The sequence below is a fragment of the Rana temporaria genome, chromosome 2 (genome assembly GCF_905171775.1).
Source record: "Rana temporaria chromosome 2, aRanTem1.1, whole genome shotgun sequence".
In the NCBI taxonomy this organism is placed as follows: Eukaryota; Metazoa; Chordata; class Amphibia; order Anura; family Ranidae; genus Rana; species Rana temporaria.
In genome coordinates, this window is record NC_053490.1 from 310,877,167 (window position 1) to 310,894,772 (window position 17,606).

The 17,606-nt window shown below is 44.0% G+C and overlaps 1 protein-coding gene across 2 annotated transcripts in view; it reads right to left on the reverse strand.

The window, feature by feature from the left end:
• TSPAN2 (tetraspanin 2) overlaps positions 1–17,606 on the reverse strand; it is a 236,155-nt gene that overhangs the window by 15,614 nt on the left and 202,935 nt on the right. The gene's annotated exons all lie outside the window — the stretch shown is intronic.

The window sequence follows — 17,606 nt, forward strand, 5'->3', positions numbered from 1 at the left end:
CACCATTTGGAGCATTCTCTTAATGTTTTTAGGGATGAGCCTATTGGGACGATGCCAAGGTGATCATCACTGTCTAAACATCTGCCTCTGAGGGAATCCTTAAGAAACACTCCTGGAAGACCCTGACCGGGTTGTTTGGCCACATGCTCAGCTGACCAGCCGGCCTTTTGACTACGGATTGTACCCTGAATATTCTAAACCTTGCCTGCCTTGTACCTGGACTGTCATTAAAACACTCTGCCTACTGCAAATACCTATTTTTGTGAAAATAGTGCTGCGTATCTATACATTTTATATAAACAAATTACACATTACATAAAACAATTTATGATTTTTTTTTTTTATATAAGTAGGTTTCCAAAACTGTCACAGCAGTGTAAAATCCTATTTAAATGGATCCAATATTCAGTGCACACCACCACCTGCTAAAATGCCTGCTCACCTCAAGGAGGAGTATAAAACAGATCACTCCTTGTGTCCACCACGATCAATCCACTTTAGAGGGGAGAAGTCGAATCTGTGATGCCAGGCGAAGCACAGTGAGTCTAGATCTGCTGTGAATGAGCTGGTGATTTAATACATGCTGTTATTGTAATTTCTTGAAAGTAACTTTTTATGGGGGCTTTTTTAATAAATTTAAAAGCAGAGAACACTATGGTACTTGTGTTTTTGTTTCATGTCCTTAACCCTTGGAAATAGAAGTGGAATTGATTATTAAAAAGCGAATGGAGGAAGGTGGTGTTGAGAGACAATTCAAACGTTGTTTACCCACACAGAGGTGCAGTCTGGGGACTGTAGGAATTACTACCATTGGTAAAGTAGCTTAATCGTGGTGGACACAAGGAGTGATCGGTCTGAGTTTTATACTCATCCTTTAGGCGAGCAGGCGGTGGTGAGCACTGATGATTGGATCCATTTAAATAGGATTTTACAGCTTTGGAAACCTACATAGGAAATGTTTTTTATAATTTATTTATTTTTTCATAAATTGTTTTATGGAATATATAATTATTTGTTTATATAAGATTTATAGATACGCAGCGCTGCACTATTTTCACAACATTTTCCACGTCATTATAGAAGTAATTTATTAGTATTGTGGCGCTGATTGTTTTTCTCACATACTGCAAGTACCTGTTCGCTGTGCCAGGCACTATAGCATTTTTTATAAGACCTGGGGGCCTTCAAAAACTAGTAGGCCTGCTTTCCTTATGGGAAAGGAGGCTGCTATAGGTGAAAAACACAGAAGCTAGCTATAGTGCCTGACCAAGAGAGCTATGGGTAGGCATGACAAATACAGGTTCCACACTTCCATTGTAAACTTTTGAATTTTTTATGTAAAAACAAAAAAACAGAATGTGCCCACCCCCTTCGCCAACTAGTCAGTCACGTTGGCTGGTATGCCCATAGCAAAAAAGGGATTTTTAAATACAGCTTACCTGTAAAATCCTTTTCTTGGAGTACATCACGGGACACAGAGCGGCATATTCATTACTATGTGGGTTATATGGAGTACCTTCAGGTGATGGACACTGGCAATCTCAAACAGGAAGTCCCCTCCCTATATAACCCCCTCCCATAGGAGGAGTACCTCAGTTTTGTAGCAAGCAGTATGCCTCCCAAAATGGTCCCCAAAAGAGGGGTGGGAGCTCTGTGTCCCATGATGTACTCCAAGAAAAGGATTTTACAGGTAAGCTGTATTTAAAAATCCCTTTTTCTTTATCGTACATCACGGGACACAGAGCGGCATATTCATTACTATGTGGGATGTCCCAAAGCAATGCTTTAATGAGGGGAGGGAGACATTTCCCAAAAGGATTTAATTCCGAGATAAACTCAAATAATAATAATAAATCCAACTTAGTCGAGAAATAAATTTAAATTTACATTTTTTAACTCAAGGGTGCCCCCGATTCTGAGGGTCTTTAAACGCAGCCTGCAGCAGATCCTGCCAAGAAGCGCTATTAGTATTCCTTCTTACGTCCAACTGGTATGAATTAGAGAACGTGTGGACTGAAGACCAGGTTGCCGCCTTGCATACTTGAGCCATAGAGAACTGATGGTGTGCTGCCCAGGAGGCGCCCATGGCCCTGGTAGAATGAGCCTTTACTGACAACGGAGGAGACAATCTTTTCAAGCTGTAGGCCTGAGAAATTAATAGTTTAATCCCTCTTGAGAGGGTGAATTTTGCAGCTGCCTGCCCCCTCTTGGCCCATCTGGCAAAAATGAACACATCTGTTTTCCGAAACTTCTCTGTAGCTCTAAGATAGGCCTTTATGGCCCTGACAATACCCAAGGTATGCAGCAACCCTTCCTTTTGGAAGTAGGTTTCGGAAGAAGGATGATAGTACCAAATCCTGGTTTAGGTAAAAAAACTGGATATAACCTTTGGTAGAAAGGAAGGATGAGGATGGAGAACCACATCGTCCTTGAGAAAAATAAGATATAGCTCCTTATAAGATAAGGCTGCTATTTCTGCTCTCCTTTGGCCGAAACTACGGCAACCAGAAATTTCAGCCAACGACTCAAAAGGTTGTTTCTGCAGAGTTGACCGAACTAGATCCAAGTCCCCTGGCAAAGCGGTGACATACCCGGAGGATTAATACGCAAGACCTTCAGTAAGAAGATCTCAACCAGCGAGTGGGAGACCACCACTCCTACCTGGAGAAAACTTAACACTTGGTCAATGGTATACCTGCGGGAAGCCATTTCTTCGACACATACCAGCCTACATAGGCTTCCCGGACCCTGTAACAAATCACCCTGGAGACCGGCTTTCTAACCCTGATCAGGGTAGAGATTATCTGCCTAGACCGGCCTCTACTACTGAGAATCAGGAATTTAGCCGCCAGGCCGTCAAATTTAGACGCCGTAATGCAGGGTGGAGGATCGGGCCTTGTGAGAGTAGGTCTGGCCGTAGGGGAAGCGTCCAAGGTTCTCCCACTGCCATCTTCAGGATTAGTGAGTACCATGCCCTCCTGGGCCATGCTGGAGCTACCAGGATGACTGGTTTGTGCTCCACCCTGATCCTGCGTAACAGGCGGGGTAGCAATTGTAGCGGGGGAAAGGCATATAGCAGTTTGAACTGATGCCAAGGACAAACCAATGCATCGGCTCCGCAGGCCATAGGGTCCCGAGTACAGGACATGAATCTGTCCAGCTTCTTGTTGAATCTTGATGCCATGACGTCCACGTCCGGTATTCCCCACCTCTGGCAGATTATCTGAAAAATTTCCGGGTGCAGAGACCACTCCCCTGGCGACAGAGTCTGATGACTCAAGAAGTCCGCTTGCAAGTTGTCCACCCCGGGAATGAATATTGCCGATATGCAGGGCACATGAGTCTCTGCCCACAGGAAAATCGAGCTCACCTCTCTCTGAGCTGATTGACTCTTGGTTCCCCCTTGGTGATTTATATATGCTACAGCCGTGGCATTGTCCGATTGAATCCTCACCGGGAACCCATGTAATTTGGATGTCCAAGCCTCGAGGGCTAGCCGAGCAGCTCTGAGCTCCAAGATATTGATGGGCAATCGCCTCTCCGCCTCTGCCCAAGTACCTTGGCGAGTGCAACCATCCAAAACCGCTCCCCAGCCTTTTAGGCTGGCATCTGTGGTCACTATCTTCCAGGCTATGGGACTGAAAGATCTTCCCTTTAGCAGGTTCTGAGGGTTTAACCACCAGCACAGGCTTTGCCGGACTCTTGCTGATAGTGGCAACGGAAACTCCAAGGCCTGTGCCTTCTTGCTCCATGCTGCCAGAATGGCCGCTTGTAGGATGCGAGTGTGGCTCTGAGCGTAAGGTACCGCCTCGAACGTGGCCACTAGCTTGCCTAGTAAACGCATACATAGGCGAATAGTTGGTTCTCTTTTGCTTAGAACCAGCTGAATCAATTCTTTGATAGCCTTGACCTTTACCAGGGGTAGAAATACTTTTTGCTGAGCTGTGTCTAACCTCATGCCGAGATATTCCAACTGTTTCGTGGGTTGGAATGCTGATTTTTCTCGGTTTATGACCCAGCCAAACCTTTCGAGGTTTTGAACCGTGAGGGCAACCGCTCGCTCCAAACAAGGAGATGAGTGGTCAATGATCAAGAGGTCGTCCAAATATGCTAGGACCGTGACCCCCTGGATTCTTAGACTGGCTAATATTGGAGCTAGAACCTTCGTGAACACCCGGGGGGCCGTAGCCAGCCCGAAAGGAAGCGCCACAAATTGGAAGTGACGCTGAGCCACTGAGAAACTTTAAAATCTCTGATGTGGCTGAAAGATCGGTATATGAAGGTAAGCATCCTTTATGTCTATGGAGGCCAGAAAGTCGCCCTTCTGGAGCGCAGCGGCCGCTGACCGAACAGATTCCATCCGGAACGACTGAACCTTTAGGTAAATGTTTAAATTCTTTAGGTCCAAAATTGACCTGACATCGCTGTTAGGCTTTGGCACGACAAATAGATTGGAGTAGAAACCTAGCCCTTGCTCTTGGACTGGTACTTCTACTATCACGCCTTGATACATCAGACGATCCAATGCCGCCAAAAAGGGGGACCTCCTTGTTGGATCGTTTGGAATTCTTGATTCCTGATAATGAGGAGGAGGAAACTTTAAAAACTCTAATCTGTAGCCTGTGGCCACAGAAGATCGGACCCATCTGTCGGGGATGCTGGCTTCCCAGATCTTTGAAAAGAAACGAAGCCTTCCCCCTATCCTCGTGGGTGGGGGCGTCCCTTCATAAGGCAGACTTAGGGGCAGGCTTTGCTGGCTTGCGATACCAAGGCTTTTTGCCTCCAGGGGCCTGTCCCTGCGATTTAAAGTTTGATCGCGCAGGAGGCCGTCGATACTGCCTGGAATTAGAGGGCCCTGACACAGGGGAGAGTTGCCTCTTAAATGTGGGACTCCGAAATTTCTTCTTGACTGGCAAAAGGGTACTTTTGCCACTTGAGATAGTCTGAATATATTTATCCAGATCTTCTCCGAAGAGTCGACCTCCATGGAAAGGGAACCCTGCCAGAAGCTTTTTGCATGGGGGCTCGGCCGCCCAGTTCTTCAACCATAAGAGTCTTCTCATATGCACTAAAAATAGTGATAAACGAGACGCCTGCTGAATGGAATCTTTTATAGCATCCACCGCAAAGCATAGAGCTCTGGGTATATCGGACAGCTCTTCTGCCTGTTGGGCAGGGATGTCTTTAAGCATCTGTTCAGTCTGGTCCTTTAAAGCCTGACAGACTCCGATAGCAGCCACCGCCCGCGCGCACGACAGGGAGGGGAAGAGAGACACATGGAGACGCCAGACGCCCACAGAGCTGGGAGAAAGGACGCGCTGCAGGGCGGCAAATTTGAACCCCCGGACAGGTAGGCTGCAATAGAAACTCTAAGGACTCAGTTGCTTTAGCCCAAAGGTCTCTTCCCAGACCCTGTATGACCAGCAGAACAGCAGGTAGCCAGAAAAGATAAATTGGACAGGGGACCAGAAATGGGGAGGAACAAAACAGATCATCCTGTCCACTTACAGACATAGTGACCACGGTGCCCATGCAGAGCATACTTAGGCTGCCCCCCCTTTAGGTCCCCCTTGGGAAGCCCGCAGTCGAACCAAGTTCCGCAGGCTGCCCACTTACCTGCTCCATGCCGCAGGACGTTTGTAACCAAACATAGTCCAATCTTCTCCCATCTCCGTGGGTAGTGTAGTAGACCTTCAGGCACTGGGGTCCTGGAAGGAACCGCTGTCCTGGACCTATATAGCACCTCTGGCAAACAGGGAACTCTTGGCCTTAGAAACAGCTGTGAGTCCTGGGCCCAGGGTCCAGCCCTCCAGAGAGGGCATTATAGGCAAAACCCCACGGATTTGGGGCCCGGGTACTGTCCACTTCGGCACTGAGGCACTCTGGACAGATCCGGTTAGCCTGCCTTGATCCCAAGGATATGGAGGCAAGCTATTCCGTGACCAACACCTAAGACACTGGCGAAAAAACTGAGGTACTCCTCCTATGGGAGGGGGTTATATAGGGAGGGGACTTCCTGTTTGAGATTGCCAGTGTCCATCACCTGAAGGTACTCCATATAACCCACATAGTAATGAATATGCCGCTCTGTGTCCCGTGATGTACGATAAAGAAAAAGCCATGTTGACACCAGCCCACATGCCCTTCAGTATTTGAAATGAGCTTCCTAAAAAAAAACAGCCCAAGTGTCGGATTTTTAGATGGTGTTTACAAAGAAAGGGGCCAATGTGCCACCTATCTGTCCACTATGTTCTCTTGGACCTTAACCAATTCATCCTTGCAGGTATGGGTGTAAAATGTATATAAACAACACACTGGGACTAGGGCAGGATTTCAAAGTCAGGATGTACAGGGAAGGGAGGCCTTCCCAGAGAACTTCAGGGAAAAAGTTTCCTGTGACATCACTACCAATAATTGCTCTGGTGACTATTTTCACTTAGTCTGAAAGTGAGGGAAAATTTCAAAATTGTAGGTTGTGCCCAGAACAGGAATAGAACAGGAGGAAATCTTCCAAAAGAGACAACTGTTTAAGAGGACATTTCCCTTACTTTGGAGAGATGTCTTCTCCCTTCTTGTGTCTATAGTATGATAACCGTTCCTTGATCTTTTCAAAAGAAAAAAAAAAAGTTTACTATACTCTGATCCTATGGTTTCCATACATTTTGACTAACTGAGCCAGTCGAAGTATGCATACCTGGGGGCCTGTCTTGCTGTGCTTCATATTTGTCCTAAGCCAGTGACTCAAAGTAAAGAAACCTGAGGATCACGGTTAGGGACCTTTAGAAAATGGCATCCCATATGTTATGTATACCATATGTTATGTATATAATACCATAAGGTTTCTCCTAATTACTGGATACCCAAATAGTGTATGCACCTGTATGACAAATAATAGATAGTAGGTATGCTGTTTCCTTTCTCATGTGGAGGACCTACTCTCCCACACCCCTCCACACATTCTCTGTATTTTGTGAAAATTATTTTGCCACTCCGGAAGCAATTGGACTAGTCAAGCAGCAGTCACTGTTTCCACTCTCCCTGCAGAATGATATACAGAATAATTCACACAATTAAATATGCACTACAAGCTACCAGCTTCTTTATTTCCAGTGGCAAAGCAGAAGAGTGCGATACACATACTTTGTGAACAGTGCTTTATTGCCAAGGAGGGTAGGAAGCATTTACAAAGTGGCTTCAGTAGAAATGGAGAGTAATCAAGATTTCTTTGGTGGTAATTTTTCCTGCAATTTACGTTTTGTTTCTCTAGATGTCAGCATTGCCCAGAATATGTTTTGAATTACTGTGTTCTAAGCACAGAATATCGCATAACAAAAAAGTGATCTTAGTGGTAAAAAATATATAAATACATCTGTACTAACGTAAATACAAATTAACGTGCCAATATTGATAATAGGTTAAAATCATGTATTATACAGTTTACTGCCAGCTTTTAAATCAACCGTATATAACTTCCTCTGTGTTAATTAGCAGCACAATGTTACACTGGCCAAAAACTTTTTTGCAGAGATTGAAAAAGGCACCAAGTCTAAAAATGTAAATCAAATTTTATTTCTTATCAGGCTTACAGTTTTCTTTTAACTCAAACGCACATGGCCCTCATTCCTTCAACTGAATGAGGCCCTAGTTGGTGTACAGTTGATAAATGTATCAACTTTCTTTCATATTGCTGCTCAATTCTTCCAGAAATATTTTAAGGCTCCTTTGAGGATAAAAAGTTTTAATTGTTACCATGTCAAATACCAAAGATCTATAATCATCTTTTTCTAGAATTAGGTAAACGCGGACCTCAAAACAATGGCCCCTTGAAGATTAATTCCACTCACTTTCAGCCATTGTTTCATTTGAGTTTGACATGCCCGTTCTAATTCAATCCTAATTTTTTTGTTTAATAATTGACATTACTGTATTTAAATCAGAACATTTGTTATTATGTATTTTGCTATTATAAGCTTACATTGCATGTACTGGCTATATTGTATATATACAAACAGTATGGAAAAGTATGTATACCCCTTAAAATTTTCCATATTTTTTCACGTTACCACCAAAAATTGTAATATATATTTTATCGGGATTTTATGTGATATACCAACACAAAGTGGCACATAATTGTGAAGTTTAAGGAAAATAAATATGAAGATAAATGGTTTTTAATATTACAGTGGAACCTTGGATTCTGATCATAATCCGTTTCAGGAGAATGCTTGTAATCCAAAGTACTCGCATATCAAAGCAAGTTTTCCCATACAAGTCAATGGAAACAAAGATAATTTGTTCCGCATCGACTTCTATGGCATGCAATACTGCATGTGACCAGTGGGGTGGCGCCGGCGAGCCTCGGAAATACTCAGGGACAGCTCCTCTGATCTCAGGAAGACACAGGAAGTCTTTTCACAGATTCTCAACTGGATTTAGGTCTGGACTTTGACTGGGCCATTTTAACACATGAACATGCTTTGATCTAAACCATTCCATTGAAATTCTGGCTGTATGTTTAGGGTTGTTGTCCTGCTGGAAGGTGAACACAAAACACATAATACGTATTTATTATACCAGGAACCAGCAAGGTGCTTAGTAATGGACACAAAAATGGCAACCCTTCAGTCTGCTTCATCCAACATATATTACGGCAGAGGCGCAACTATAACTGTCAGGGCACCGACACAAGAAACCATAAAGGGTCCCAATGACCTGAGCACAGGGTCCTTCCCACTGATCCCTGGGGCCCCCTTACATCAGAGTCCACAAAATTCCCCCTTACATCAGTCCCCCCTTAGCATTCCCAGAGCCCCCTTTGCATCAGAGGTCCCCTTTACAGTACATCTGTGGACCATGATGTAAAACGGAACTCTGTGGACCCTGATGTAAAGAACGTCACAGACTCTGGTGCAGAAGAGTACACAGAGGCTGCAAAGTTTCCTCTTGCGCACTGTATGGTAACAAATTTTATGAGGATTGGCACCTTATTTGTAAATTTTAAAGAGACTGAACTAGGGGGGGGGGGGGGAGCGAAAGGAGGCCTGGAAAATCCCAACTCTGGTGAGATACAAGGGCCTGGTAGTTCCACCGCTGTATTAGCAGCATGACTCCATTAGGCTCAAAAGGATCAGCTTCAGTTATTATCCAGCAGCATAACCATCCAGGGAGAGAGACTACCAGTAAAAAGGCCAAAAAAAGCAGAAAAAAAAAAAGGGACCACAGTGTTCGCCTAAAAACTATTTTCATTAAGAAGTAATAAAAGTGTACTCACATTTAAATCAAGGGGAAACCACTTTCATTAATTACTAAGATAAGGCAGAGAGAGGCCTCGTACACACAGCCATTTTCCTCTGCAAAATCCATCAAGATCCATCAAGAGCATTTTTGCAGAGAAAAAAACGGTCGTGTGTATGTTTTTCGTCGAGAAAACTGTTGTGGATCTCGATAAGAAAAAAAGAGAACATACTCTTTTTTCTCGTTGGGAGTCTCAATTTCCTCATTGTGTTTCTCATTGGGCTGGTTAACGACGAGAAACACGTTCGTGTGTATGCTTAGAAACCAGCGCATGCTGAGAATAAAGTATGAGACGGGAGGGCACCTTCGGTAAAAGTAGCATTCGTAATGGAGATAGCACATTCATGCTTTTCAGTCTGTTACAGCATGATGAATCGTCTCTCACCAAACTTTTACTAACACGCGGTAACACGAGATTAGCAAAAGCAGCCCCTAGGGTGGCGCCAGTGGAATCGAACTTCCCCTTTATCCCTTTATAGTGCCGTCGTACGTGTTGTACGTCACCGCGTTTGAGAACAACAAGATTTTGTCTTGACAGGGTGTATGCAAGGAAAGTTTGACAAGATTCTCGTCAAGCCTGACAAGAACTTAGAGGAAAACAATGTTTCTTTTACGACGAGATTCTCGGTCGTGTGTACGAGGCCGAACAGCGCTGTCCGGTTGAAGTACAGAGGCAAGCTACAATGCAGTGCTGCAAGGTGGTTGCATGTAATTGCAATATTTACACTTTTGTTTCATTTTCTGGTGACATGAAAGCTCATCAAGGTCTTTGAACAAGGTAAATGTACTGATGGCTGAACTTATTGCAACCTAGCCAACAGTTATCAGAGCAACTTAACATACCATGCCAAGCCAAGAGTAGACCCATTTATTATAGGCGGATAACAATAAAACGAGCTCAGATATAAAACAATTCATTTTTGTAATAAAGTAATGAAAAACATTTAAATGCCTTGTTTTGAGACCGTCTAATGAAATACTGTGTATTTGGGAGGGTTCACTATGGGATCCAACATACAATTCAACCGGATTCTTTCAAAAACAATGGGTAGTTGGCTGTAGAAAGATGAATAAAGTATATGTCCGGGTGTTGTCCCTCCCTTGAGTTGTATCATTGCACAGTTTCTTCAGAAAAGTCATTTGTTTTGTTAAAAAAAAAAATCAACGACTCAATTTCCCCATTCACACATTTTGAGGTGGGTAGGGAATCCTCCTTGATGTGACTTTTGTATTCTGACAGGGCAGCTGAACAAAAAATCAATTTGATAGATTGACTTCTGTTCAACTACATTGGACACACATTGATTAAAATTTGTCCAGTCCCTGAACTGGCCCGATTTGGATCCATGTATGGCCAACTTAAGATTTGAGTAGTGAAGGAAGAAGCTCACAGATGCCCCACCATTGAAGGGGTGGTAAGTGCGTGAGGCAAGTTTCACTTTTAAGTAGCCCCAATATGCTTGTTTATGTTACCGTTAGTAAAAGTCCACTTAAACACCAACACAAAAATAAATGTTATCTCAAGCAGTCACACATATCACAAAATGCCATAGGCCAGTGGTTTTCAATCTCAGTCCTCAAGTACCCCAAAAGGGCCATGTTTTCCTTTAGATAAAATAGCTCTTATAGGTACCATGCCATTGATACAGCTGTGCAAAGTGAAGTAAAACCTGAAATAATGGCCCGTTGGGGGTAATTAAGGACTGAGGTTGAGAACCACTGCCAAAAGGCAATATGGGGCTTGGTCTGCATCTCTCAAAATGAACATATGTATAGCAGCATTGTGGCGACTATTATGTCTTGCCTTACGAGCCAACTTTAATGCACCCTGCTTGTTGGTGTTTTATCTCTAATATACTGTTGAACCTTTTCTGATAGAAATACTACATGGCTTGAATACGTTTCTTGCAGTTTGTAAAATCGCTCCATATAAAAAGATAATCTCGTACCTACAAACATCAGGTGACCATTAAAAACAGGGGAAAAAGCTGTCAGCGTGATCAAAAGTTTTATTGAGTGTCCATGTCTGTTGTAACAAGAAATGGGGCTCTTTGCATCCTGTTGTCGAAGACCAGTTTCTTGGCTTGTGGGACTAATGGAGCCGATATTTAAGCAAATCTAGATATATATTGCTCAAAAGTGGATGAATATACAGCATTGATAAAAGTATACAAAATTATTAAATTTAATACTAGGAAAGTACCAAGTCTTTGAAAACCACAGTGATCTGTGCAGGGCCAGGACAAGGGGTGGGCTGCTCCAAGAGGGGATTGAGGGAAGGAAATTTGTGTTGGGAGTACGAACTGGGGAGGGGGGTGGGTAAGAATTGTTCCAGGAGGGGCAATTTGGGGAGGTGTGCTAGAAGTAAAGTAGTGATTTGGGGAATTTGTGTTGAGGGGGGATTCGGGGGGGGGGGTTTGTGGTAACATGGTGGGGAAGGGGGGGAAATTCGTGGCGAGTTTAAAAATTTATTGGGGGGGGGGGGGTTATGCTAGTAGGGAAGATTGGGGGGTATTTGTGCTCGGAGGGATATTTGGAGTGGCGGGAGAGGATATGTGCTTACAGGGGAAATAAAGGGGAAATTTGAGGGGTAGAGAATAGGTGCTAGGAGGGGTCGTTTTTTCTTTGGGGGGGGGGGTGGATTTGTGCTGGGGGCATATGAAGAGAGAGGATTTGAGCTGTGAAGAGGGGAGGCGCAAATACATTTCAGCAGGGGGTGGATTTGTACTGGGAGGAAGGGGGGAATATATTTTCAGGGGGGAGTATACAGATTAGTGCTCAATTTTTTTTGGGGGGGGTGGTGATTTTTGCGGACACTAGATTACCTTGTCCCGGCACTGGATCTGTGTATCTCACATATACAAGTTAAACCTATTACATAACATTAAACATCTTGGAGGAACACTGCCCACAGGCATACTGTCACAAAAAGATTTACATTTTATTTCCATCACCAGAAGACAGACTAGCTGACTACAGAAGAGATAAGAGAAAGAATGTATTTCAGCAATAATGATGATGTATATATATATATATACACACACACATATATAAAAGGTTTTAGGCAGGTGTGAAGAAATGCTGCCTAGTAAGAATGCTTTCAAAAATACAGTATATATTTTATAAATTGTTATGAACTTACAATACAAAGTGAGCAAACAAAAGAAAAATCTAAATCAAATTATTATTTGGTGTGACCACTTTTTGGATTCAAACCAGCATCAATTCTTCTAGGTACACTTGCACACAGTTTTTTATCTTCATGTTATCCAAGACAGACGACATGTTGAGACTGTGGCTCTGTGGGGGCAAAACCATTACTTCAGAACTCCTTGTTCTTATATGCTTGCCGACCGCCGCACGCAGATATACGTCTGCAACATGACACAGACCGGCAAAAGGACATATATATACGTACCCTTTAAAAAAGCGGCATTGTGGACCCGCGCGCCCGCCATGAGCTCCGTGACTGACTGCAGGTCCCACAGACTATGTCCACGGGCATACCCGCGATCGTGTCACGGTGAGGAAGGGGGAAATGCTTATGTAAACAAGCATTTCCTCAGTTTTCCCAGTGACAGGACAGTGTACAAAGCTTCCTGTAATAGGATCACTGTCGTGTCTCACACAGCCCATCCCTCCAACAGTTAGAAGCACATCCCTAGGGCACATTTAACCCCCTCAGTGCCACCTAGTGGTTAACCCCTTCACTTCCAGTGTAATTTTCACAGTAATTAGTGCATTTTTATAGCACTGATCGCTGTAAAAATGACAATGGTCCCAAAAGTGTGTCAAGAGTGTCCGCCAAAATGTCACGATAAAAATCACATATCACCGCCACTACTTGTAGAAAAAAAATGATAAAAATACCATAATTCTATCCCCTATTTTGTAGACGCTATTACTTTTGCGTAAAAAAATCAATATACACTTGTGTTTTTTTTTACCAAAAATATGTAGAAGAATACGTATTGGCCTAAACTGAGGAAAAAAATGTTTAATATTTTTTTTTGGGACAGTATAGCAAAAAGTTAATATCAAAATTGTTGCTCTATTTTTGTTTATAGTGCAAAAAATAAAAACCGCAGAGATGATCAAATACCACCAAAAGAAAGCTCTATTTGTGGGAAAAAAAGGACATAATTTTGTTTGGGAGCCACGTCGCACGACCACGCAATTGTCAGTTAAAGCGACGCAGTGCCGAATCGCAAAAAGTGGCCTGGTCTTTGGCCAGCAAAAATGTTCCGGGGCTTAAGTGGTTATTGCTGAAGATAGTTCTTAATGGCATTGGCTGTATTTTTGGGGTCTTCATGGAAAAAACGTGGGGCCCATCATACCCCTCCCTCATGGTATGGCTCGAAAGAGAAGTATATGTCTGTATTTCTCTGTTCATTTACTTTTTTTTTTTTTACTCATTTTGTTAATCGATAAAAATTGTTAATCGATAAAAATAAACTAAAAATACTTTTTTTGAAAGCCTTAATTTACAGCATTTTTTTCACACCTGCATAAAACTTTTACAGAGATAGATAGATAGATAGATAGATAGATAGATAGATAGATAGATAGATAGATAGATAGATAGATAAAGATAGATAATCTCCATATAGCCACACAGACGGTCCTCTGGTTGCAAACGACTCCTACTTACAAACTGAGGGAGACAACAGGAAGTGAGAGAAAATCTACCCCTAGGAATGGAAATTCGCTCCTGTAAGAGTTGTTATGGGAAAAAGATGTCTCCACTGATGCTTTATCACCAATCCTTGTCTCAACAACTCAACGGCCCGGATTCAGATAGAATTTACGTCGGCATATCGATTGATACGCCGCGTAAGTTCTAGGAAGCGCCGGCGTATCTTCTTTCTGTATTCAGAAAGCAAGATATGCCAGAATTTTACTAAGATACGACCGGCGCAAGTCTCTTACACCGTCGTATCTTAGTTGCATATTTACGCTGGCCGCTAGGTGGCGCTTTCGTAGATTTACGCGTATAATATGCAAATTAGGTAGATACGCCGATTCACGAACGTAGTTGCGCCCGGCGTATCTATATGCTTCGTTTACGTAAGGTGTCGGACCGGCGTAAAGTTACCCCTGCTCTATGAGGCGTAGCCAATGTCAAGTATGGATGTCGGGACAGCGTCGAATTTTCCGTTGTTTGCGTAAAACGTTCGCAAATAGGGCTTTGCGTAAGTTACGTTCACGTCGAAAGCACTGACTATTTGCGACGTGATTTGGAGCATGCGCACTGGGATACGTCCACAAACAGCGCATGCATTACGTGGGGTCATGATAGATTAACATACAACACGCCCACTAGCAGCCAAATTTGAATTAGGCGGGCTTACGCCGACACATTTACACTACGCCGCCGTAACGTAGGGCGCAAGTTCTTTCTGAATACGGAACTAAGTTACGGCGGCGTAGTGTATCTCAGATACGCTGCTACGCCCGCCTACAACTTAGACTATTTTTTCTGAATCCGGGCCAACATTTTTAAAATTCAATTGTCATTGGGACAGAAAGTGAGGTGAAATCTTCTGAACAGGGGCACAGACAGCAAAACAAAAAGATTACAGGGGTGTCAACCCTTCCCTATGCAAAAACTGTAAAAATTATTCTTTTGGCTAGAGCTACACTTCAAAAATGTACCTGTTCTGACTTCAAACTAATTAAACTTGGGAACAAACCTACAGACTATTTTGTTTGTAACCCGGGGACTGCCTGTATACTTTTATGTACATACACACGCATAACATACGTAAATTTGCCTGGTTTCGACTGGTCCTACTGGAAAACTAGCATTTGATCAGCCGCTGTAATGGCTACAGCGCTGATCTATGTATTTTGATAGGTTTAAGATTAATAGGTGGATTCAGAAAGACTTAGGCTGGCGTATCAGTAGATACGCCAGCCTAAGTCTGAATCTGCGCCAACGCAAATTTAACAAGATACGCTTAAATTAGGCTCAGATACGAGCGGCGTAAGTGTCTTACACCGTCGCATGCTAAAAGTGTACTTTTTAGGCCGACTGCTAGGTGGCGCTTCCATTGCAGTCGGCCTAGAATGAGTAAATACGCTGATTCACTAACGTACGCTTGCCGGACGCAGTAAAGATACGCCGTTTACGTAACGCACTTTCAGGCCTAAAGTTATTCCATCAAATAGCTGGAATAGTAATGTTAAGTATGGCCGTCGTTCCCGCGTCAAAATTTTAAATTTTTTTGTCGTTTGCGTAAGTCGTCCGTGAATAGGGCTGGACATAATTTACGTCCACGTTGAAACCAATAGGACCGTGCGGCGTACTTTGCCGCAATGCACACTGGGATATGTACACGGACGGTGCATACGTCAATCACGTCAGGTCACCCCCCATTAACAAAAAACACGCCCCCTCAGCCGAATTTGAATTAGCCGCGCTTACGCCCGCCCGATTTACGCTACGCCGCCGTAACTTAGCAGGCAAGTACTTTGTGAATCATGTACTTGCCTCGCTAACTTACGGCGGCGTAGTGTAAACACGATACACTACGCCGCCGCAAAGTTAGGGCGGTCTTTGTGAATCTAGCTATAGGAGTCCATGCTGTCAGAATACAATAGTGCAGCAGGAGAAATCCACCTGCATCCACATTGCATAGTTGCGGGAATGTGAGTTTTTTTTTGTGTGCACCCAGCTTTTTATTTTAAGCTGCATAAGGGGTTCTTGACTGAGCATTAAAAAAAAAAAAAGGATGTTTTTTTTTTTATCATATTAAAGTGGTTGTATACCCTCTCTGCCAAGTCTTACATACAGGTTAGCCTACATTAAGGCTTACCTGTAGGTGTTTGCAATATCTCCTAAACCTACACGGTTTAGGAGATATTTGCCAAAAAGAATGCAGCGATATCAACTGCGCAGGTGCACTGAGAATGTTGTGTAGCGCTCACCCCTGAAGGAGCCGCTGGTTGATTTTGGGATCGGCCTGCTAAGTTACTCTGACGGTGTGTAGGGGTGCAATTGTGAGAACAGTGGTAGTGAGCGAAGGTCCAGACAGCCAATAAAAGTTTCCAATGCTTTATTGTCCAGGCCAAACACGGCCAACATCAACACGTATTAGGAAGGTCAAGGTTGATGAAGGAAAGAAGAGAACCTTGCAGTATCAGGCCTGGATGTTGAATGGAGCAATCAATACTGCTCTGTATAGTACCAATTGTTGTAACTCGTCGCCACTCTACTTGGGGTGAGTAAAGTGCCCCCGGACAGACCCACTATAATAGGCCTGGCAGCCGAAGCGTCACTCTGAACTAGCTGGGAGGAACGAGTCTCTCTCACAGACCTGGCTCTAGGGCCTCTGCCACAGGCCAGTTTCAATAAAGGACTTAGGTCAAAAAGAGAGCGAATCCTCCCAGTGGACTTTTCCTATATGGGCCCCCGGATGACAGCAAGCATACCTGTCAGTGGTCTGGATGCCCGATCTCACACTGGGATCCTCTCAACAAGTCATGGGACCCAGTGGAACACTGGGGTCCCTTTTCTCCTCAAGATGAGGTTCGCTGCAGCTGTCAGCTTTGGCCTGGTGGGCCGCGCTGGCGGGGTCCATGGATGCGCGTGCCCTGAAGGTGGATACCGCACCTGGAACGGGGACCCCGCGAAGACTTTTTAAGACATGGCCCCTGTCACAGATATACTCTCCCCCAGCATGCCCCGTAAGGGAAAACTCCTCCAATTGGCTGCTGGGGAGAACTTGCTCTGCCAGAACCCCTCTGGCGCCAACTGCCTGCAAGGGGTGATATTGCACCCCCTAACCACAGACTGACCCAGTGGACATTACTGGGATAACCAAAGTCCCAAATTTAGACAAAACACAAATGGGAGCAAAGTAACTCTCCCATTCCCACTAACTTTAGCTGGAAGCAAGGGGCGCTACAGTTGGTTTTGTGATGTAATTCCGGCTTTACAGCTCCCGTGCACATGCGCAGAGTGATGTCATCACCGCTCTGGTCAATCACAGCGCCAGAGTGGCGATACCCGGAAGTAACCTCCAGGAGAGATGTCTGTGGCTGGAGGGAAAGACGAGGATGGCTTTGGGGGGCTTCGATCCAAGGTAATTCATAATGAGCTAGTATGCTAGTCATACTAGCTCATTATGCCTTTGTCTTGCAGGTTTTTATTTTTATTTATTTTTTAATTGGGATTTACAACCACTTTAACGTAGGTGAATGCAGCATCGGTCAGATTCGGGATCTGTCCCCTGCCAGCTCCAAGACTGAAAATCGAGAGGTCAAAGACCGCTGGTCGCTCGCTTCTTGGAGCTCCGTGAGCAGAGAGT